This window comes from Diadema setosum, chromosome 20, assembly GCF_964275005.1.
Source record: "Diadema setosum chromosome 20, eeDiaSeto1, whole genome shotgun sequence".
Lineage (NCBI taxonomy): Eukaryota > Metazoa > Echinodermata > Echinoidea > Diadematoida > Diadematidae > Diadema > Diadema setosum.
Genome location: NC_092704.1, coordinates 23,261,840 through 23,285,852, shown reverse-complemented (window position 1 = coordinate 23,285,852; position 24,013 = coordinate 23,261,840). Strand labels below are relative to the sequence as shown.

The window sequence follows — 24,013 nt, the reverse complement described above, 5'->3', positions numbered from 1 at the left end:
CAGCTTGTGCCAATGCCATTCATATTGTCCATATTTTACACATGAAATATTCACGCTCACAAAAGTGTTACGAACTATACTGTATATTAAAGCTTAAAAAGGCCTACTGATAAATTATTGAATTTCAATTATTCACACATTCCTCCCACCTATAGAGTTCAGGTATGGGTGCAAAAACTCAAATTCCAAACAACTGGCAGACTTACAATTTTAGGTACTGTGCAGACGGCTTTTCCACAGACAAAAACTACAGTCCAACACATACAGAATCAGCTCAGAGAAATGTGAACTCAAGGAAATTAGTTAATGCCACAGAAGGAAGACCTTAAAGGGAAGATAAACCCCCAAAACAATGTGGATTGAGTGAAAGCAGCAACATTAGTAGAACACATCAGTGAAAGTTTGAAGAAAATCGGACAATCGATGCAAAAGTTATGAATTTTTAAAGTTTTGGTGTTGGAACCGCTGGATGAGGAGACTACTAGAGGCTATGACGTATGAGTGGACTGCAATATCAAGAAAATATAAAGAAAATACTACAAAAATCCATTTTTCATTAAAATTACAAATTCCATCAACTTGATATTGACATATGTTAAGGGTAGCAATTATTCCCCCTGCTTTCTGAAAGCGGTTGGTCCACTGCTCTTTCATAATTCTAGAAAAGTGAATTTTTGTTAAATATCCTTTATATTTTCTTTGTATTGTTGTCCACTCATACGTCATATCCTCTAGTAGTCTCCTCATCCAGCGGTTCCAACACCAAAACTTTAAAAATTCATAACTTTTGCATCGATTGTCCGATTTTTCTCAAACTTTCACTGATGTGTTCTACTAATGTTGCTGCTTTCACTCAATCCACATTGCTCTTTGGGTTTATCTTCCCTTTAATCGGTCATTCAAACCATGCACACACTGCGCAAACATCTCCCATGCAAGCAGTTTAATTCACTTACAAGTCACTTCACATTTTCCAGAGAAAGCCACATACCCTGTCCTTGAAACCCTTCCCTCTTTTCATTTACGACCGTTTCAAGAAGAAACAGAAGAACTTCTTCATAGCGATGATAAATTCCTCCAGTATTCGTGGAAAGCATGGTCTCTCGCCAAGCCAACAGCATGTGCAGTGATTAAATGACTTTGGAAATGATTCATTCATCGCACATTTTGGAGCGCTTCATTACTGACAGCATCAACGGGACTGTGCGGATGACATCGGGAGCATCCGGTAGACCGTTCTTCGTGACACTCTCTCACGGAACGCATGAAAGTACCTCCAGGTTTAACAGGGAGCATCAAAACAACACTTGCATCACTTGATGACTGACACCAAATGGTTTCTGAGATACTTCCAATGTAGTCAGATCTAGGACACATGTGGGAAATGGATGATAACAGTACTTGCATGCAGATTGGCTGGGCCTTTTCACATGCAAGAGTTTAATACCATTTTTCTTTTGGATCATGATGTGAAAAAAATCCATTTCATTCTACACCACATTAATACTTGTGGCAAAAAATTATCTTTTCCTATGAGAAAATTTTCAGATCTGCATGTGCCTGTTGACCACAGTGTGACCACAGATACCCTTACAGCACACCTAATGTCACTAGTTGCAACATGTGATAGGGATGAAAAAAAAAAAAATAGGCATTTTTTCACGTATACCATTCACACAATCATACCGCACAAGGCAAATTATTGCAAAGGTTTTTGTTTTGTTTTGCTTTCATTTTTTCGTCACAGTGGACTGATTTTTTTGCATCACGATCTGGATCACAATAACTAGTGATTATTGTATCCACACACCAGAATCATTGGTTTTTGCATCAAATTGCACAAACCCATGAAATAAAAAAACATTCATTTTGAGTGTGTTTGAATTGGCAGACTCTTGACATACACACAGTACAATGACACTGAAAGATTATGCCCAGATAATACATCAAAGCCCTACCACATTTTCAGTGGTGATATTGAATCATAAAAAATTGACGGAAATATGTTCTAAATGATTGATTGTACAGTTGGGATATCCATGCAAAGTGGGATGGAAATGGTGTGCTGCTTTCTTTCTCATACTCTGCCAGAATGTGGCAATCCTAGCAGAGCTACATGTAATCAATTTACAGCTCGTTGCTATAGAAACCATGATTACTGAAATAGCCTTGTAGAGATGGGAATGTGAGTCAACTTTATCGTTAAAATGAAATAAATCATTAAAAAACAAAAGATTACTTCACTTTACTCACTGACACACGTTTTGGTCCTACAGCATAGTTTAGTGGAATGCTTAATATTCTTGTTGTTTTTTCAAACTATTGTGAAATAAAAAACATTGAATATTTGCTACTTTCTAATCACTTAGTTGAAATGACATAACTGCAAACAGGTTTGAAAAAAAAAAAAAATTGGTGGAATAAACATGCTGTTGCTTTAAAAGAATATGTACCAGTCCAGTCAACTCAACACTTGATTCTGTCGCACTGCAGTAACTTCATAGAGCATAAAGATTTTGTTGATAATCAAACTAAATGAAAAATAAATGGCATACATTTTATTAGTCCACAAAGGTGTAATATGTCACTTATACCATCATCAGAGCATCATTTCATCAAACATTTGATACTGATGATAGGAATATCTTCTAAATGTAGACCAGAGTTTGAATAAACCAGAAGGTGTTGATACAAAATGCACAGCGAGAGTTCAAACCTTTAAAGCATAAGATACTGTATATCTCAGGTTACCTGATGATACAAATTGTAAATCGAGACAGGTATTGCGTGTACAGAGAATTCATATCATCACACTCCCTTTAAAACACACAGGGTTAATTCTGCCCTGATATCACGGAAACGTAAACATTATCACCCCTTCCCATCCCAATGGTGCAGTATCCACCCTCTTCCCATGGATTTCTTGCATATCCCCACAGCACCTGACACGGTGCCAACAGACACGGGGATGTGGTTCGGAGATCCGACACGTCGATCTCACTTGCAAACATCTTCCTGATTGATACGTTCAGGGTTTGCGTTTATTGCCGCAGATGAGGAAAGACATCATGAAGTGGAGGAAAACAAGTTCCTGAGCTGTCCTCACCTTCCTGTTGTTATGTTGTCGCCAAGGTTGAGAAGATTACACTTCTTTTGGATTCTACTTTGCAAGAAAGGGGTGAAAAAGACCTTCAAGGCGATGCAAGCAAAATATGATGAGTTTTAGATGATTTGCAGTCACTGATTCACCTAACAAATGGTGTCCCAAACAAATGACCATCTAGATGGCAAGTATTAAGTGCATGGAAGAATGGTACAGATGTAGGACAGTCACCAGCTGGTATAGCCCTTGATTCCAGAAACTATATAAAAAACATACATATTACAATGCTTTCACCATGTGTCCAGACATCCCACACAAACACGTATCATGCATGCTACATTCACATCAAGCTCTCAGAGTCGAACAAGACCTATTGTAACTCCAGTCAAATTTAAAGGGATAATGCAGTTTTGGTTGAGATGGGGCTTCAGGTTTGCAACATTTTTTGGTGATGATTTTTTTTTGAGATAATGAGAAACCTCTTATGAAATATGGAAGAGCGTATAATTCTAGAGGAATTCAAAGTTTATTTGATGAATATTAGTTTTGAAATGGCTGAGATATTCAAAACGAAGCAATTCTAAGCACATCTCAGCCATTTCCAAACTGATTTTCATCAAGTAAACTTTGAATTCCTCTGGGATTGTATGCTCTTTTAACACTTTATAAAGTGGTTTCTAAGTATCTTGCAAAAAGTTATAAGCTGAATCCTCTCCTCAACCAATACTATACTATCCCTTTAAAATTTGTACGTGACACTATTACACAAAAGAAGAAACTCCCCTGACTTGCAGCAACTGTATTCCTTAAGAGCAACATACCTATTTTTCTCTGTTCTTTATTTCTTAAACCTTGTTAATTATTCATTTCAGCATCACTGTCATGGATGTGGAAAATATCAAAACACAACATTGTTATCACCACTATAATGGATATTAGCGATATTAGCATCATCAGCATCACCACCATCATCACCATTATCATCATAAAATATCAAAACATTATCATTATCATCAGCAGCATCATTACCATCATCAACATCATCAATATTCATCATTACTTTCTGCCAATGGCTTCTGCGAGACTATGCCTTTAACAGGGACTAGGTTTACCTGTTTCACACTTTACTTCACCGAGTCTGTAATTTTGTTGCTCTCAGAAATGAGCATAATGTCTTTTTCTTTTCAAAAACCCCTTGACAGATTTTCACAATGAGCTTCTGTGTATGATTAATGCGAAGGTGGTGACAATAAATCAAAAGTCATGGTTCTCCAACATCCCACCAATGTTGGTCTATAGACGGGAATGAGCCCACTGATTATCCCGCAGGTGGTGTAATGTATACAAACATGAGCACACCTTAAATCTGCAATTAAACTGCAGGGACGAAGCCGCCAAGAGGGATGTGTACTGTTTTTGTTTTTTTCATGAGCTATGCGTCATTCCAGGGGCGTTAGAATATCACATTTCCACTCTGAGGTACCCTAAAAGTCATCGCAATAAGCCATTTTTTCCTGTTTTTATGAAAGTCCTTAGTTTACATTCACTTATATAAGTTTACATAATTAGTAGGCTTACAAAGAAAGATCATAAATTTCACTTCATCGACAATTTTGACACAGTATGGTATCTGCAATGGTTCAATATTCAAAGCAGTGGGAAAACTTGAGGGATGATAAAAGTTACAACATATAGAGAAGAAGTATGAATACGAGATTGATTTTAATAATCATGAGGCATTTTGGTGAAGCCTTTGATGCAGCTTACCAATGTATCATATGTATTATTACAAAGGCTGCAATTGTAGATTCATTACTGCAAATACTAACCCTAAACATGACAATTACTTCAACCCTATATTAAACTAACTGGTATGGGGGGGGGGGGGAGTAATTGTCCTGATACGACAGAAACAAATTAATCCCATGAGGACGGTTTGATTTTGCTATAACACACATTTCCCATGAATGCTTGCCTGAGTAACAATACTCAGGACTCGTCCTCAGTGGGTTAAATGAACAGCTCATAATTTGGTCTTTATGGGGAAATATTTGTATTAATGTAAATAAATTAGGTCACCAGCCTCTTCACCCTCTGGAAAGGGCTGGTAAGCAGCGTAAGGAAGGTCAAGTGTTCAGTGTACACACACTGATGACAAGATGCAGTACAGAATGAGAACGAGAAATGCCCCACATCCCTACTACTCCCACTATCAAGAGACCCTTGAGTGGCAAGCGTAGCTGCCCACAGGTCACTGCCTGGTCTGTGGTAGTCATTTGTTTCCATGGAAACTGGGGAGGAAACCTGAGATGAAAGCACTTATCATGACTAATACATGTCACTTGATAAGAAATGTGATGCCTTGATTCTTGACTACAACCCACCTAATATATAATTTACCCATCTCTGCCTATCCATGTCTTTATTCAATGCAATATCCCACTTCAATTCCTCACATTAAGAGTAATAATACACATACATGGCCCCTATCTCCTCATTTTCCAATGGGACAATAATTTTGTTCAAATAGTTTCATAAAGATTGTGCATTTTCTCATTTTTCTTTTAAACTTTTAAATATTTACATTCTTTGTAATCATTGTATATGAAAAAAATCTATGTGATATTGGAAATACTGGAAATTGTCTGTGTCCGTGTATGGGGGGGGTGTTAAAGTAGACAACAAACCTTTCAGCGTTTTCTACCATTACCAAACCTGAAGATACAAAAATGAACTGCCCAATGTGAAATTGTGACATTTAAAACAAAATAACCTTTTCTTTTTTTCACTGCCATTCTCAAATTTTGAATGCATTCCATGGCTTACCATAGATTATTCAGTCTGGATTATAGTACACCCTCAAGAGTTGTCTGCCGACACTTTTCGCTTCACCAGTTCATTTCCTTCACGGGCATGTGCACATCACATCACTCTCACGGGTCGCCCCGTGCAAGATATACCCTGCCTGGGTTGGCCTTGCCACGTCAACGGATCGGAGGCGGTGTCCGGACGGTGAAAGGGTGGAAGAGAAACATGTGTATTTTCCATTCCTTCCCCTTCGCAAAAAAAGGAATGCACATTCCACCCATTGAACAATTAATTGAATCAATTCTTCGAGGATAGCAGTTACTCGCGATGCGCTAACAGAAAACTACAGGGGAAACAGTGACAGACAGTGAATGATAGAAACAGAGACACAAGAGAAGGAAAGAAAGGAGATGCATACGTATAGACAGAGACTTCAAAGCAGTAATATACAGTGTGCCCCCAAAAAATTACAATCGGATTTTTGCATTGATACAGCAGTATAACACCCAATATGATTAAATTGTCCAAATGCTACTTCACGGTCTAAGATATAACATCTTAGCTCTATTTTGCAGAAAACCCCATTCAATTTGGTTAAGCGGTCACAGAGAAATGTGGATTGTTGTAAAGCATGTCATGAGTCTGATTCTTCCAAGTTTAGCACTTGAATACTCTTGGAACTGCACATTAATGTGTAACACAATAGACAGAACTTGGAGGGAAGAGATTCCTGACATGCTCTACAAAATTCCTCATTTCTCTTTGACCACTGAAGCAAAGCGAATGGGGTTTTCTGTAAGATGTGGGCAATGAGTTATAGTTTCATACCCTGAAATTGTATTTGGATCAATTCACTATTTTTGAAGTTATCACTGCGGAGAGTCCCGTTGTAATTTTTTTGGGGGACATACGGTACAAATAGGTTGAGAGAGGGAGATAGAGAGAGAAAAGGAGGGAGCTGGCCACCAATATCATCTTACTCCATCGAGTGCCACAGTATAAACCCCTGTGTGCGACGTCATTCTGAGACCGTATCCAAACACAGTGAACACTTTTGGAAAACATCTTTTTTTCTTTCTTTTTTTTCAAAGCCATGTAAATTTTCATGGTAACTTTATGTTCAGCATGCATGGAACAAAGTTGTAGAGAAATTCTAAGCTTTGCTGTGATGTAATCTTATATCAAAGTGGCTTTGTGTGTTTTAGCAAAATATGTGTACAAGGCATGCCAATGACTGAGTCTGGGATGCGAATGTGGCACATAAAGAGTTACAATGTAAATGAGTGAGAGAAAATGAGTGAATTAGGAAGAATGCACAAGATACAGAATGACAGAAAGGTAGGGGAGAAAGAAAGATGGATAGTCAGACAGACAGACAGACAGAATCGAAGAGGAGGGAATTTAATAGAAAAAATAAATACTTCTATGTAGAAAACAAAGAATATACACAGACTGAATCATGTCCAAATATTCCTTTTCTCTCCTTCAAATGCTCTCAGTCTTCTGTTGATCTTTATCCTCCACCCCCCCCCCCCATACACACACTCATCACGTACTACAAACTTTGTGAGCGATGAACTGGCAGTGAAGATCTCAGTTTTTGTTTCTATCACAATATATACCTTCATCTCACGCAAATGATCACAGCTATTAAGCCCCACATGTGAGAGTGAAACTATGCACAGTATATCATGTATGTACAAGACTTACTGTTCACTAAATGATTCATTGCAAATATGGGTAGAGTTCTGGTTCTCAGCCAGAGCCCTCAGAGTTTTGAAAAATTCATTGCTCTATTTAAGTCCCGAGTATTGATACAAGTTTCAAAATTTGTACTAGCCCACTGAGCCTAATAATAACAGAGAACACATTTTTGTGGTTTGGTGCAGTATCTTACCACATCTTCTGTTTGTTTGTTTGTTTGTTTGTTTGTTTGTTTATTCTTGTCATTACTCACTTTCAGTGATTTCTTAGTAAGAATTAAAGAAAAGGAAAATCTTTCATTTGCGCCATTTGTTGTTCATACATATTTCGTTTCAGTTGCAGAATATTCAAACAACTCTGAATTCCAAGAATTATTCGCAAATTGGCAACACATATAGATGACTGTTCAAAGTTACTGTCTGTGTCTCAGATTGACTTATTTTTGTATATTTTTAAAATATTTTGTGCAGCTCTGAGGAGTTCAACCACTTCAATCTGATCTTACTCCAACATTTGATATGCAGTAAAATTAAGAGTTGCCCATTTCGTGAGGATAAAAGATGGATAATTTCTGAGGTAAAATTAACGCAGAAGACTTGACAGGTTCACAAAACTGTCAGCAGTATTCTATTCTGAGCCCTTGTTCACAACAAGGAGACATGTTAGAAGTACTTTGTGCTTATTAAAGAGGGAAGACAAAAACCTTTTCATGGGAAGAAGTTGTGAAATAGGTAGATCATTGAAAATCTAAAAATAAAACTGAAAGAATGACTGTTTCTGTGTCAGTCAATGTCCACGCAATGTGGGCTGCTTTAGTTTTGGTCACATGACATACAGCTATTGTACACTAAGTGTATATTGACTTTCTCTTTTGTCTACATGAAGAGCAAATGCCGATGTGATTTTTCTTTTTTTTCTGGTACATGCATGACAGCACAAACTTGCGCTGTCTTGGAAGATGTACAAAATCAAGATTTGCATCCAATATGCAAATGTTTCTCGAGCATATGAATAAATTGAGAAAGTGCTTTCTTTGAGAAAATGAGAAATTTGTGTCTTTTCAGTCCATAAAGTAAATGATTAGTCCCAGAAAAACATTATAATAGTCCCATGCCAGAAAAATTTTGATAAAAATGTCCAATCTCATAAGACATCAAGTTTAAAGGGTGTGTACAGTTCTGGTTGAGGTGAGGATTTAGCTTTTAATGTTTTGTGAGATATTCAGAAACCACTCTATGAGATGTCAAAGAGCATGCAATTCTAAGGGGTATCAAAAGTTTATTTGATGAAAATCGGTTTTCAAATGGCCGAGATATCCAAAAACAATGTGAAACAAAGAGATCCTAATAAAAGGCGTGGCCTGTCGCCTTTTATTATCATCACTTTTTTTTTTATCTCAGCCATTGAAAACCAATTTTCATCAAATAAACATTGAATCTTTCTTAAAATTACATGCTCTTTCATATTTCATAAGAGCTTGCTCATTATCTCACTTAGGAATGTTGAAAACATGAATCCCCACCTCAACCAGTACTGTGCAGTCCCTCTAAGATATCATTTAACATTTGCAGATGAAACAGAAACCCAGCTTCAGTGCTTCAAAATACTTCTAAAATGTGATAGAAACAACCAATGTAACAATGTTCATTAGCATAATCAATGTAAAGTATTACAAAATGTGAACAATAGTTATAATAAAATTGTTTCTAGAATAAACCATCTACAGTTGTAGTTTATTGAAAAAAATAGTCATATCTCCTTATATTTCAGGCTTTATTGCAAAATTTTTTATATGGTAGGATGTTTTGTGATACAACTGACTATACATACATGTATCAATCAAAAGTGATAACTAGAAACTGATTCTAGAAACATTTTTAAAATCATTGCTCCCAAAGGGAAACAGTACCTTTAAATCTTTGACTGACATTCCAAGAATAAAACTAGACTGTTTCCATTTCTTGACAGATTCCAGCTAGACGTGTAATACATTTCTTGATTGAATTTTTATTATTTTTTTTTTATTTCCATGCTTTCCATTTTATTTTTCAAAAGTATAGCTCTGTGTTTCTCTCTTTGGAGTATGCAATGTATTTTCCTCTGCATTGTATATTCCTTTGTGTGCTTTGAGCAATGATTGGCCCAGAAAACCCCACAGCACTGTACACACTGCCCAATGATACTGGCATAGAAAGGGTTTAAAAACTATAAATGGTTCAACATCCGGCTTTCACTCTTCATAGAAAATGGTAAATTGAAATCTAAAAATAAAGTTTATGACCCTGAAAAATATGGTTATGCATACATCACATTGTTTTTCAATAGGGGGTACATGTTTCTTCTTTACAATGCTGCATGATATTTTAAACAAAGGAAGATGAATCTACTAAATTTAGCTGAAATTAACAGGAAACATAAATTCACTATGACTCCCCTCCCCTCCCCCCCCCCATGTGTGACCTTGAAAATTCCCAAGGTTGGATGGTCATTATGCATATTTGTGTGTCATGAGTCATGTGAAGGTAGACACATTAGACTGCTGGATGGAATAGTATGTCTTGTTCTGCACTGACTTCAATTTTGATAATTTAAAGGGATGGTACAGTATTGGTGCAGATGAGAATTGGGCTTTTAACTTTTTGCGAGATACCAAGAAAACACTTACGAAATAGTACAGAGCATACCATTTTAAGAGGAATTCAAAGTTTATTTGATGAAAATCGGGTTTGGAATGACTGAATTATCCACAAACAAAGTAAAACAAAGTGATCGTAATAAAGTGTGGGTCCCACATGTAATAGAATAGCTCTGTTTTGGATATCTCAGCCATTTCAGAACCAATTTTGATCAAATAAACGTTGAATTCCTCATGGAATTACATGCTCTTTCATATTTCATAAGAGGTTTCTCATTATCTCACCAAAAAATGTTAGAAACCTGAAATTAGGTCTCAACCAAAACTACTGTATACGATCCCTTTAACATGGTAACATTTCAGCTTTGCTCACTTCCAATACAGAGAGGGACTTGTGAAATACAGACTGTATTTAAAGGTATTATTTACCATTTGCAGATGAAACAAAAACCAAGCTTTAGTGCTTCAAAATAGTTCTCGAATGTGAGTTAGGGAAAGAAACAGCCAATGTAAATATGTTAATCAGTATAATTAATGTTAAGTATTGTTAGATATAGAAAATGTATACAATAGTTACAATAAAATTGTTTCTAGAATAAACTGTCTACAGTTATGGTTTCTTGAGAAAAAAATAGTGATAACTCCTTATATTTCAGGCTTTATTGCAAAATTTCTGTATGGTAGGATGTTTGTGATACAACTGACCTCCACATACGTATCAAATGTGAGAACTCAAATATTTTTAAATCACTGCTCCCAATGGTACCTTTAATATTAGACGAAACTTTCCATGACAATGATATTCCCCCCCCCCCCCCCCACACTCCCCTTCTACCCCTCCCCCTCCCCAATCATGTCTCCAGGTGCCCAGTTCACATGATGAACGAACAGAATTTGAATTGCAAATGCCCATCCTCATTGGATAGGTCCCGAGGCACACAAGTTTACATACTGCATGCGAAGTGGGGGGGGGGGGGGAGGAGGAGGCGCTACAGATATGCCATAGAATTAACGTGTCCACAGGGTACAACATGGAAGCCGAGACCATGGCATTTCCCTGAAGTTTACTGGAAGTCAAGTACGTGGATGAGAGCCAACCCATAGGCAGTCTCCTGTACACCATTCATAAAGAGAATCCTAGAAATGGTAGAATCTCGCAAGGTATCATGGGAATGCGGGGAGGTCCGACCGAAATACTCATCATCCTCCAGTTACATTGGTGACTCACCAAGTCAATCGCGCCAATCAATACCTCGAAAAAAAAAAATGATATTATTCATTGCAAATGATTCGATCCCAATATGACAGAGTTAGGCAAAGTTGCTGCCAGGTTTATATTGTATACAGCAGCTCCGTAGCAGCGGTGGATGCTGAACATGAATGTCTGAGCACTTGTCACACAACACTACAGTCTGAAGTGACTATTGCTCTCCAACATGTACGGAAAGTCGGCAGAATTTGCAAATTTGGCACAGAAAAGCCGAGGCCTTCAGAGTATTGAAAACATGACACAAAAAATGCATACCGCCTCAAGCACTCCCTGGGCTAAATGTTGTGACAGTGTATAGCCTTTATTAGTTTGCAACTCCGATTTACAAAACTTCAGTGGGAAAAAAAAAACTTTAATGGAGCACATCATTCTACTCCAAAAGAGAGTTTAAATCGGGGAAGCTACACCCGAGCGACAGCGTTCGGGAGTTCAGTTCCCAGGGGGGTCCTTAGTCACACGAAACCAGCGACTCTTACCTGATTAATGGCCAATTTGAGGAGCAATGATGTCGCTCAAGTTAGGAGTCGCAGATGTTCACACGAACACGCCTCTCGTAAATCTCTCTGGGTATATGGGGAGAGCGCTGAGAAAGGAAAGAAAAAACACAAAACAAATTGTTCAGAGCACTGATTCAATAAAGTGGCCATATATACCCTCAAGTATGGCACATCCTCACGTCGAGGTACAGAACTGTCAACAGTGAGACATCTTAATCTTTCCCAGAAATCGTTTTACTCATTGTTCAGGATATTGTTTCCCGTAAATAGGCTTTAGAAATTGATGTTTACTTATAGTTTCTGGGGCCTCATTACTAATTCATTATGATAGTACACATGACAGAAAATGAACTTTCCTGTATACAAATGGACACACACAAAAATAATATGGTGTGTTTCTGGTGCTTCATTACTAATTCATTATGACAGTGTGCATTGAAGAAAATGAATTCTCTTCATACGCGAAAGAACATACACAAAAATAATATGGTGTCTTTGAGGGGGAAAAAAGTAACAATAAATTCCAGTAATGATCACAGAAACATTATCCTTTGGTGATGTGTATATGAAATCCTCAACAATAAGAAAACTTTCACAATAGATACTGGACTTTCAAGACATTTACAAATAAACATGAAATTCAGGCACAATCTACATGACATGCATAAACTACTTTTTATATTTGTATAACAAGAATCTGAATCAAATGAAAGTTTGTCCTAAAAGAAAGAGTACAATCTCACAAGTACAACAGTGAAAGTTTGATCAAAACCTGATGAAAATAAGTTATGACATCATGAAGTTTTGCCAACCTGATAAAAATTAAGTTATGGCATTGTGAAGTCTTGCCAATTTCTATGAAACAGTTCTTGAACAGTCAATATGAATATGTAATATGTAAATTGTGAATTAATGATTTCATCCCCTTACAATTTGCCATACAAATAAAAAATCATGAAGTTTCCAGTTTTTTTGATCAAACACAATCACCCACTTTTAAATCCTGATATATCTGACTGATCATTATTCTGAAGTTATTCATCCAGGAATGACATAATGTTTTAAACTTTATGACAAGACAATGGAATTTTGCCATTTCTAGACCATGATCAATGGAAAACTGTGAGGAGATGACATCACTACTCACTCATTCACATACATGTATATCAACTGTTCAGGAACTGTTGTACAAAATTTGCAAATCTTTGAAATTTTTAAGCTTCTTTCCATTTCATCCAATTTTGATTAAATTTTCACTGTTGTGAATATCACATTTTATTCTTTTTTTCAGACTGACATTTTTAACTGGTCTGGAATTCTTTTCTAACACCATAATAGAAATTCATCATGTTCTGCTAACATACTTGTACTCATTCATAGATTTCTAAATCTTGTGACTAAAAAAAAAGTCACATGTACATGTATTAGTTGGTATCTGAGAATCTGTGGAATGAACTTCAAAGAAACCTTGCAAACTTTCACATCAAAATATTTTCATATGTCATCTATGCTCAACCAGATTTGGCCAATATCAAAATACTCAGATCACTTCAGATATTGAATATAACTCTCTCGACACTCAACATAAAAATACAGAGTAGTGCCACCGCTTGCATGCTGGCAAGCTGAAAATCATGTCCAAATTGTAACTCTCACAATTTTCATTTGCTATCACATTTCTAAAATGTGTTTTGCAAAGAATGCATGATACAGAATAATGAATCAGGATGCAAAACTGCAAATGGCGTCAAATTCAACAGATGTTTTGCAGACACAAAATCCTGTCACTCAAACAACACTTTGACATTCATGCAAGTGAAATATATGCCCAAGGCATATGTATACTAGATTATGATGATAACACAGTGAATTGGTCAAAATAAGTAAAGATCAAGCTACCATTCAGTCAAAAAATTTAGATTACAAATAGGGTATGCAACAACACCAAGCGCAACTCCATCAGAAAACTTCTCCACAGGCCATGATTGGCCAACAGTTGGTCTTCAGAAGCAGGTAAGGAAAATTACTGGAGGTATATGATTCAAGTTTCCTTTCATGGACCTTCAAAAAAATAACCTGATGGCCATGAAATGTGCTCCTAAACATATTAAAAAATGGTACTTAGTAATTCTGAAAGTTTCCATGACTCTATGTCCCTTACCATTATGCATAGAAGTGATGCAGAGGCAGAATATCTTTCAACAACCCTTCCCCCCCCCCCCCCGAAATAATGCCGTTCTTGAGGCTAGAGTAATTGAAATTACATTAGCCCATCAGAATAGACTGGGAAAGTATTTGGAGCGGTATAGCCACACCGAAAAACCAATATCTGTCGTAAATTTCCTTCCAATTCTTCGCTTTTGTTTGTCACCCGACCGCGGGTCCATTTGTCGTCCCAAATCCATGACAAAACCGAAGCTCGCTCCCACCCAAGGTTTGGAAAAGTGATCCCAACACTCTTCAACCGCTATAAAACGAAGGTCTGATAACACCGCAATTCCCCATCCCGTGCTTTCATATAGACCAGAGGATGAACGGACCCTGCGATATAACTTGTCATCTTCGCCTCCTCAATGGAGTCATTAGCAACGTATTGTGACGGGCCTCTGAGTCACTGCTTTGACGTACGCTGGACAAGGAGAGTAACAAGTTAATACATCGGAGCGATGCATCGTTAATGTCACCATATATGAGCGATCCCTCCATCCATGTAAAAGATATTATATCATGTAAAGGCAATTTGAACATGTGACATTTACATCTCGCGAAAATTGAGGGCAGAAGAATTGAATTTGCTCCGGCTTAGTCATCCAAGGGTAGTCACGAAGTAGCTTGCAATATGGATATCTGTCACTATTTAAGATATGCCGGTCTGTCGTCAGTTGTCTTCCAACTCACAAACAACAACAATATAAACAAAACCTGCAGGCAAGTTCTCATGGGGGAAACATGTGTGACAAAATGGAAAATCTGTCTGACCATAGCTCGAATTGTTGTCAAGAATAAAGGACAAATCCATCCAAATATACATGTTATGTGTGGATTGCGTGAGTGCAGTAAAGACAGTAGAACACATTAGTGAAGTTTGTGGAAAATCAGATAACCTGTTCAAAAGTTATGAATTTTTCAAGTTTCAGTGATGCAACAAACTTTCATTTCATTTCAGCAACTTTCCAACACCTACACGAAGAAGCACTATAATGCAATGCAATGCAAACACTCGATCGAACCAAGTTCACTACTCCCGTGTGTTCGTGTATGGGAATCAACATACATGTATATGCTGTATCCTATATTCAAATGATTGCATCATTAATCCCTGACATACAAATAATTTTCCATTCCATTTTTTTTTCTTTTTTTTACATATTTTTGGACTTTCTTTTCGGGCAATATGTTTGGGCAAGTGTTCTGTATTCTGCAACATTTTGAAGATCCCCTTGTCCAACCAGGCAATGATTAAAAAAAAGGGGGGGTATGTAGAACCTCATATGAATTGAAATTACAGTTTTGGTTGAGATGGGGGATTCAGATTTTAACTTTTTGCGAGTTGATTAGAAACCTCTCATGAAATATAAAAGAGAATACAATTCTATGAGGAATTTAAAGTTGATATTTTTTATAATGAAAATTGGTTTTGAAATGGCTGAGATATCCAAAAACAAAGAGGTCCTAATACATGTAAATGGCGGGACCGACGTTCAATACAATTTAGGACCATTTTATTATATACTTTGCTTTTAGATATCTTAACCATTTCAAAACCAATTTTGATCAACTAGACTTTGAATTCCTCTTAGAATATTGTATGCTCTTTCATATTTCATAGGTGGTTTCTAATCAACTCGCAAAAAGTTAAAATCAAAATCCCCCAAACTCAACCAAAACTATACCATCCCTTTAAACTAACTTGTGTGAGAGAGAAGGTGCAATAATGCAAAAGTTTAGTAGATGTTTACAGAAGAAAGAAATGAGACAATTTCATGAATTTTTCATCATTTTTATTAAATGATCCAGGTGTCTTAAGATTGTCATGACATTAAAAGAGGATCCTCTGTACCATGCAAATGCAAAATATGTTACCCGCATGACCTGTACTAGTATGCTATACTTCCCTCATTATAATAGACTACCATCTACTCTCCCATTTTATGACTGACAGCTAACATCTTTTGACAGTTTGTCGGTTTCACTTTCAGTCACAGTTTAAGTAGCAGTGTGAAAGAAATTGACACATTGTCTTAACACAAAGATCTACCTATAACGTGTACACTTATACATTGTTTAAGTGCCAGAGTGCAATTTGTTGAAAAAAAAGATGAAGTAGTCCCAAACATTCAAGGTGGTGATGGTAAATTCTAGTGTTTTTGTTATAAATTGAGCCTTTGTCACGGGCTTGCCATAATATTCATAAGCCACATGATCACAAGATAGGTCCTCCTCAACCAATTGTTAACCAATTCTTAAAAAACAAACAAACAAACAAACAAACAAACAAACAAACATACAAAACAAAACAAAACAAAACAAAATCTTAAAAGCTTGACTGTTTCATAGAACATCACATGATTATGTGACCCTGCATCACAAAACCAACAAAAAGTCGCCAGACATGGATTTTTAGTTAAGGGTAGATTCTGAGGGAGCAGACTCTGAGCTTTAAAATGAAGTATAATTCATCTCAAATGGACTCCCGTAACTCCCCTATCTAAATACTGGAAAAAAAGCAAACAATCTGGAAAAGTGTGAACTGAGAAAAGAGGCAAGTACAGGGTCTATTCAAGTGCTTAATCTTTTACCAAGCCATACTTGCTGTGTGATGAAAGGGACAAAACACAGGATGTAAACCACTGGAGCAACAACAATAAAGGGATTATCGGATTAAGCTGAACTTGGGCACGTTCCATTAACACATTCTGTCCATGATTAATGCCAGCTTTCAAAGCAGCAGCATTATTCATTCAAAAGTTATTAGACTTGTAAGTGGAGAGTGTGCGCAGGATTACAAGAAGTGAAAAGGGGCCTGTAAGACATACCTGATCATTCTACTCTCCCCAAAAAAGGGTTGTAGAAAAACGGCTGAAACACACTTTCCCATTCACGTTATGATCCCAAACGAAAGAATATTGTACAAGGATAGCTCTTTCAGAAAATATTAAAAACTCAAGATTGACTTGGTTGACCCATTTCACCTTTTTGAATCCCCACATAAAATCAAGGACTGTGACTTATTGTTTGTTTTGTGATGCACAGTCACATATATCATGTTTACATTCCAGCATTTCATTTTATTTATCATTTCTAATTGACAAAAAAAAAGTACTCTGTAGACCTTGGTCATATTTAGCACATGGAATCTTAAGGTCAGCTACATTTGAAAATGCACATGAGAAATATTAAAAGGAAACAGCGATCTCAGACCATCCATTTTCCGCTTCTCCAGTCCAAGTCAAATTTGTTCAGCGCCCACACAATAGAGTCTCTGTAGGGTTAATCTGGGAGTTCATGAGTGGAGACAACCAACCCTTTCTTGTACTTGGCAAACACAGGAGGGTTTACTCAGGAAATGTGGTTTAGGTATACAAACCACAATGAGCATTGCTACCTTTTTTCTTTCTTTTTTTCATTTCCTCTGATCGTGTAAAGGCAACTCCTTTTATTCTATGATATACATGTTTACCAGTATGTTTTGTATTGCACCACAGAATATTCATAATAAAGCCTGACAAAATTGTCTTGCAGCAAAGTTCTAAGAGAGTAAATGCACATATCGGGTAAAAGCACACAATATTGATATCATATCGATAATGATTTTTAGTGGTTGGAGTTACTCTCATCATATCCTGTAAAGCATTACACTGCTCTCTTCTGACAAAAAGGAAGGGAACACTCAAAGAATTCAGAGGAATTTCATTCATATCAGGGGATGCCTGAACTTCTATACTTTTAGCTTTCAGAGTGTTTTCAAAATAGAAATCCAGTTTTTTGTGTTATCTTGGCGGAATCACTTAATTAGCAATTTTATTCAGCTTGTACTATATAAATTCAAGTGGAATCTATGTTTGAACAGATAATCAGAATTTCTTTTTTTTTTCACGTGAAAGGAACTGCAATAATCCCTTATGAAAAGTATTCACTTTTTATTTGAAAACTACATCTGTTGGGCTAAATATGCAAGAAACATTCTAGGAAATCTTATTTTTATACCTAGCTAGCAGTACAAATTCAATAACAGGAAAAAATGATGAATTACAAAATTAAATCTACGAAAATATAACAATCATTGTTACTCAACAATGGATTACATAAACTGTTGTTTTTGGTAAATCACTAAAACAATTAACAGATAACATGAAAGTGATGGTCCCCCTTTGATTATGACTTCAGCAGGGAAAGGGGAATGGTGGAATTTCCCTTTGAGAAAGTTTACTCATCCTGAAGCCTACTCTACATACCATAACTATTCCCCCATTTTCAAGTGTTTGAGATGTCATATTTCGCCTACCTGCCCTTAAGGCCCTTCTGGCAGGAAACTCAATACCTTTTCAAGCGTCTAACAGTCAGACGATGTGTAATACACAAATTATTCAAATTCCAGCAATGACAATTGAATGGAGACACTATGGCTACGCACACACATGACATCATGTTTGATTCATTGAGAGTCGCCCTCTATGTTTACAGACTGATAATATGCATGAATGTTGCATTTTTTAGGTCGGTTTGGTGGTCGATATTGGAACCCAGAAAGGGAAAAGGATGAGAGCATTGTATAATTCCCTTATTCGGCATCTCGCCGAGTCAAGAATGCATGAGGATAAATTGGATATCATCAGCACTTAGAATACGACCTACATTAGATTGTGACCTAAATTCAGCCCAGTGAAGACTACACTCTGAATATTGTAGGCAATTCCTAGAGTATCACTTCATCTGCATGTTCAAGATTAAAGGTACTGGACAAGACTGAATAAGATAATATGATCAAGGACATATCAGGTATATGATACACGTACCTCTTTGGTGTGACTGAATGATATCAAATAATGTACAATTCAACAAAATGTATCTAAACTTATATGTTTAATGCAGAGATTTGCAAACAGCATATTGAATCATCCTCATACAATTTATTCATCATGTAATAGTCTGGCTAGCAAATACTATCAGTCTAGTTAATAATGTATATATAATGTCTTGTTTTAGAATAAACGATCTTGTTGATGAAAAAAAAAACGTACACATGTGATTAATCTAGGTATCCCATCATGCAAAGTCTTCACAAACCAACTGACATACATGTACCTTCAAATATGCCTTTCACATTGAAGACGTAACATTGTTACGACATTACTATATAACAGTACTGAAAACATACCATATTCATGGAAATTCTTGAGCAACGTAACATGTATTTTTCACAAATTTAATAGTGAGCATAAAAAATACAGATATAAAAATATGCAACTTATCAAAAATATCACAGAAGATCATACAATTGTATGTAGGCCCTATGCACAAAATATTAAAAAGTGTGCATAGTAGTTGAAGATGGGCTTGTTCAACATTTGTCTGATTGATCACTCATGGCACAATTGCTTCACATGTATTCAAGTCCAACTGTAACCCTATTCCACTTTGTCTTACATACAGTGTTCTGGCAAGTTATAACACCTCATCTTCTAACCAACTGGTAAAATAAAGACACACACACACACACACACACACACACACACGCACACACACACACACACGCACACACACACACACACACACAACCAACTTAGAAGATGTAAATAGAATGCTCCCTGCATTAAAAATAGATATGGATATGTGGACCACGCATTCCCCATCCGCAATCATTCTTCACCACCCCCACTCCCCTCCCCCCCCCCCCCCCCCCCCAGTGATTGTGTGAATCATGCCCTTGACACCGAATCAAGAGGGTACGCACCTCGGGCTGAATGTAGCTTAGCCGAGGGGTGTATTTACCACCTGACTGTCAGTGTGTGAGCACCACAGGGAACTATATTATCGTCAACGTGGTAGCCCTACATTTGAAAGGCCTCTAGCTTCTCTGCAAAATTTCTCGCATGTCGTAGACGATGACTACTATACTGAGTGCGGCAAAAAAAGAGAGCTATGAATCAAATTTCTTATCAAACCAGCGTGAGACAAAGGGCAAAATACTGAAAACATTCTGGCAGATATTATTTTCTTCTTCCAGACTATAAAAGTACGTGTTTTCATTTTGCGTACCAGGTCATTATTGTTATTGAGGCCCTTTTCGGGTATTCATGGCTAATAAATTATCTGCATCCAAATATTAACGCAGACAATACAAAAAAAAATTCACATTCATATAACTCTGGGAAGTCAGCACCACTTGTACAAGCACCACTTCTATGATGGTGTAATATTTTAGCAATAATCTTGAAGTGCACATACAGCTCATGTGATACGAGCCACACATACAACTGCAAACGTGTACATGTACAGTTGTATGAGTGGTACACTTTATAATTGATGAGGAAACATATTGCAGAATCATTGTGTTTTAAGTCTTGTAAGCTCTTAAACCAGACTTATCTACACAAGTAGTGGAAAGTGTCCATGAAATATGCAGATAATCCTATCCCAATCTCAGTCATGTAGTAAGTCTTCTTATGACCTGGTACTCACATTATCCGCATCCATGATTACCAGAGGGAGGCATTAGCCTATTTCTGAAACTAGTTCAAGCTCTGCTCCCCCTCTCCCCTCCTTCCCTCCCACCCTCCTCCCTCTCCCCCTCCCCCCCCCCCCCACCAGCTCATGTCTCCTCATGAAGGATGCAAGTTCTATGAAAGTGATATCTCAATTCCTTAGACAACAGTATGTTTTAATCTCAGCGTGATTCATTCATTCATCCCTTTTACTGTAAGAACAACTTGTCATTTTTAGGATTGGACATACTGTAAAAGTGGTTATTTTTGCGCGAATAATTTTTTGCACTCGGGTGGGTGGGATGAATTTTGCATGTTTTTAATTCTGCGGAATCAGGACATTTATTAGTGGAACATATGATGTCCATAAGTATTCGCACGCTTTTATTTTCGCACTGGTTTCTGGTTGCGCAAAATTAAAAGGCGTGAAAATTTCCACTCTTACAGTAATCAAATACAACTCCCGAGGTCAAAAGCTGCCAAGTTCATATTGTAAGTAAATTCCTGAAGTGATCTATGAGTCTTATACTTATGCATCACAGTAGCTTTCGAGGCAGTTGTCATAATCAAAAGCTCACGTGCAGGTACAATGTGGCGTTTCATGTCACTACACTTGAGTGCCTCAATAAAAACAGGGAGGTAAAACAACCTGTTCATCACACTGCACTCAACATTGATACAGCTTTAGCTTGTATACAGCCCCATTTTCAAACAGGAGGGAGTCCACAAAATGTACTTCCATGTTTGCTTTTTAATGGCAGTTTTAACATGAAGGAAATGTGTATAGGACATAAACATACACAAGCTGCCAAATATACACACATTCTACCGGCCACAAACCCAGCTTCCTGCAATCCAGTACATGAACGAAATCACCAATGATATTGCCTCAAAATACGTTAGCCAACATACCCATGTTTGTGTCAGTATCTTGTGTTATCAATAGACATTTTGTAATTTGTTTATTTACAAACTTGTCTTTAATGGCGAACTATTGACACCAGTACTTTATAGTGGAAACCAAATCAACTGACATTCTACATACTGTAGCTTTGGGAGACATAACTCTATTTACAGAACCCAAATTTCTTGCAGTACCTTCATAAAGGATGAGTTTTTGTTTGTTTTTGTTTTTTTTTTCTTCTTCTCCTTTGTTCTTCTTAATGAAATGGCACCTGGATCTTTGTAGACCAACTAGACATGTATGCAAAGGAGTTGTCTGGGCTGATGTAATTCTTCAAATTGCGCAGGTTTCCTTTCCTTTCCGCAAGACGCCCAATTCAGCCGCGGAATGAAATCTAGCCCTGCCTTGAGGAAATGGGAGATTTCCTGTTGATGTTTGAAGAGAAACTCTTAGTCCATCTTCACACTAAATACCTCCAGTACGACACCCTCATGACCTGTAATCCTCTGATGCACCACGTCTGGACCCATTTTCGGCTTTAAAGGGAATTAAATTTGACAAATATGTCACATTCCAAAACACTCAGCATGTTAACCCATTGAGGACAGGCTGATTTTGCTTCAACACTCATTTCCCATTGACACCTGCCTGAGTATACTCGGGACTCGTCTTCAACAAGTAAATGAAGAAGCTCTGTACAGTCCACTATTAAAGAATCCTGCCTTCCGACAAGATTAACTCTGATGGTAATCACTACGTGTAGACACCTTTTTCATGCCAACTGTCGTATTAATCATGAAGACGATAAAACACAAACAAATATAAAATCATACTTCCTGGATGCTTCTGACTCGATGAACAACTTACATATTGTACATGTATTTATCAATCAACCCATTGAAGACTACATTGTAGTCTTGAGTATACTTGTGTCGGTGTCTATGGGAAATGTGCGTTATAGCAAAATCAGGTTGTCCTCAACAGGTAAATTTAGCGAGTCTTTTTTTGATATATTACAGATTCCTTGTCTCGATGGATTTAATCAAACAGAAAAATATATTACAAAAGGAATGAATGCACACTTGATTCAGAATGTTTTAGGACAAACATACTTTTGAAATATGAATACATGTACATGTTGATGTAATATTTGAATGACTGGATAGATTATATACATGAATGATGCATTTCATAATACACTGAACAATAATATCCCTGAAAAAAAAGGAGATCTATGCAGTTCTCAAAAACCAAGTCGTAACAGGCTGTCAATGTATACCATCTGACTGAAAAATTTCCATAAATTTCTGAATATATTTGAACAAATACGTGACAAATTTTATATCTTAAAGTCTATATCACTGAAAATACAGTGTAAATGAGTTAATCTATTTTCGTTTTGGCAAATACCACACAAAGATTTGCTCATTCTAAACAAAATTAAGCTCATATTTTTTTATAAACTTTTGTTGCCATTCTTACAAATTTTTTTTTACTTGGCATGACAAATCTGAAAAGATAAATGATGGACACACACAAACGACTTTTTAAAAGCCTGGCTTGCTATGAATACTTAATTGGACTGTCCCCCAACACATGCATTACTAGAGGAAGAGCCCCATCAAATATAACGGCCTCCTTGGGTGACCATCTCTAATTGAGTTTTGCCGTCTTTTTGCCGCAGACTGCCCTTTGCCAGTATAATAGTCTTTACAACCAGACTTTCTTATTCTGCAGCCAAAGCTGTATGGACTCGTTTTTAAAGGGATGGTACTATACATGTATATAGTTTTGGTTGAGATGGGGATTCAGGTTTCCAACTTTTTTGTGAGACAATGACAAACCTCCATGAAGTATGAAAGAGCATGTTACAGTTCTAGTAGGCATTCAAAGTTAATTTGATGAAAATTGGTTTTGAAATGGCTGAGATCCAAGAACAAGGAGGTCCTAATAAAAGATGGGACCTGCACTTTATTAGGACCTCTTTTTATTAGTTTTGCTTTGTTTTACTTTGAATTCCTCCTAGAATTGTTTGCTCTTAAATATTTCACAGGTGGTTTCTAATTATCTCACAAAAAGTTAAAATCTGAATCCCCCAATTACAACCAAAGCTATACCATCCCTTTAACTCATTCATGACCACAGGCATCCTGTTAGCATGCCATACAATGGCAATGTGATAGGGCAAACACAAGAGGATTTAAGAAGCATTCATCCCCTCAAGTTACACACATACTCATGTATCAACACTGCTATCCTGGTCATAAACAGTAAAATAACAGAAAGCATTAATTCCTACAATATTTAAGAACACAGTACTGGCAGATCTTCTCATGCTTATGCAACATTTTAAAAAGCAAAGCATCTCCTTATAAAGCTAATTCCTT

At 36.9% G+C, this 24,013-nt stretch overlaps 1 protein-coding gene across 1 annotated transcript in view; it reads right to left on the bottom strand.

Moving 5' to 3' along the window:
- The window catches only part of LOC140243760 (unconventional myosin-X-like), a 195,782-nt gene that overhangs the window by 134,277 nt on the left and 37,492 nt on the right, over nucleotides 1-24,013 (bottom strand). The window contains exon 3 of the mRNA XM_072323425.1: nucleotides 11,997-12,103. The gene's annotated coding sequence lies outside the window, so the exon portion shown is untranslated. The remainder of the gene's footprint in view (nucleotides 1-11,996; nucleotides 12,104-24,013) is intronic.